This window comes from Mustela lutreola, chromosome 9 (assembly GCF_030435805.1).
Source record: "Mustela lutreola isolate mMusLut2 chromosome 9, mMusLut2.pri, whole genome shotgun sequence".
Taxonomy (NCBI): Eukaryota; Metazoa; Chordata; class Mammalia; order Carnivora; family Mustelidae; genus Mustela; species Mustela lutreola.
In genome coordinates this window covers 121,974,794-121,976,900 of record NC_081298.1, presented here as the reverse complement: position 1 = coordinate 121,976,900, position 2,107 = coordinate 121,974,794, and positions in this window count along the sequence as shown.

The following is a 2,107-nucleotide window of genomic DNA, read 5'->3' as shown; positions in this document are numbered from 1 at the left end:
CCTGAGCTTCCACCATTTGGGATAAACTTCAAAAGCTCCAGAATTCCCATACAATACAAAGGTTGGGGGAGGAAAAACTGACCCTGGGCTTTTTAGACAACCTAAAGCAGATTATACTCGATGTAGACAAGAAACTATATTTGCCCTTTCTTATACCTAAGTGTTCTGGAACAATTCACACCTGTTAAAGTCAATTAACTTTCATGCCTCACCTGTTACATGGGGAAAAGTGGACATTTGTCTTTTCCTCTTAAAGATGTTAAAATGAACTTTGCAACTTTAAAAAACATGCTGCTTTAAAATGAAAATATTATATACCTAATGTCACTTATCATGTATTATGAAAAAGAGATAAAGCGATGTATAAATTCCCAAGGGGTTGACAAATTTTGACAACGAAAGTTTTGAGGGTCCAAACAGGCTGGGAAAAGCTGCTGCAGGTGGTGGGGTGCTGAGAGATTTTGTTTGTTGGTTCAGTCAGTTTTGGCGGAGTGACACAGTCAGCCGTGGGAAGCTCTGTGCGTGTGGTTTCTCTTCCATAAAGCCAGGGCTGTGTTCTATGCTCTAGCCTGAAAAAAGTTGGTAGGAGACCAGCCAGCATACCATAAATAGATGAAGTCCTAGTGAGGACAGTAATACTCCAGTGGGATTGCTGTTTGAGAGATGTTTCTGAGAAGAAAAAACATTGAAAGGAACTTTGTGGCCAAATATATTGCTAACTAGATCTACCTCCAAGATCTAGGGTATAGGCTAAAGCTGTCCAATAGAATTTTCTACGATGACGGAAATATCCAAGATCTGCTCTGTCCAGTGTGATAGCCTCTAGCCACATGTGATACTTGAAACGTCCACAGTGCGAGTAAGGAACTGAATTTTAAATTGTATGTAATTTTGGTTAATTTAAATTTGAATGGCCCCACATGGCCAGTGGATACCGGACTGGGTAGCACAGGTCTAGACAATTAATTTGAGCGGCAAGGTGAACGTGTCCGCATAGATTTTACAAGCACTTCAAATGGCATAGCTAATTTCAGCCTGCTACCACACAACTTCTGCCTAATGTTTCCTATTTTGTTCATAATGCCATCATCTTGTCAGTCATCCAGGTTTAAAATTGAAAAGTCCTTTATTCATTTCACAAACACCCAGGGAGCACTTACTAAATGTCAAGCAGGATACTAGGCGTAGGGAATACAAAGATGAATATAGTCCTTGTAGGAAAACAGTGATAATATTTATAATTAACTCTTGTATTTGAGGTCTGATCAGGGAAAAAACCAGACTCAGTCCCTTCTCTCTTGCTGCTTTACTTTTCACATCCAAACTTTTGTCACAATAGCCCCCTGAGGGCAAAGACTTTCGTCCCTTCCATTTACCGCTGTATCCATAGAGCCTAAAGGAGTGCCTTGTACAGGGTGGTGGTTGCGGCTGGTCAACATTCATCCGATGACCGAATCCGCGCCTCTCCTACCATCCGGATTGAATTCCCTTTCCCTCCTTCCCACTACCTCGTTAACAGTCTCCAACTGGCTTAGCTACCCAGACAACTGCCACAGACATGTACTGGCGTGATTTTAAAGTTTCACTTTCAAACTGTGGTCCTGGGTCAGTAAGGTAAAAGTATATAAAATCGATACACAGAAATTCATTGCATTTCTATACACTAATAATGAAGCCATAGAAAGAGAAATTAAGAAAACAATTCCATTTACAACTTCGTCAAAAATAATAAAAGACCTAGAAATAAACTTAACCTAAGAGTAAACAAGGAGGTAGAAGACCTGTACTCAGAAAACTAGAAAAGACTGATGAAAAAAACTGAAGATGGCACAAATGGAAAGAGAGTCCTTGCTCCTGGCTTGGAACAACAGATATTGTTAAAATACTCATGTTACCCAAAGCAATCTACAGATTTGATGTGATCCCTTCCAAAAAAATCATCGGCATTTTTCACAGAACTAGAACAATCATAAAATTTGTACAGAACCACAAAAGATCCCAAACTGCTGAAACAATCTTAGGGGAGTAAAACAACACATCTGGAGGTGTCACAATCCCAGATTTCAAGGTATACTACTACAAAGCTATAACAATCAAAATAGTATGG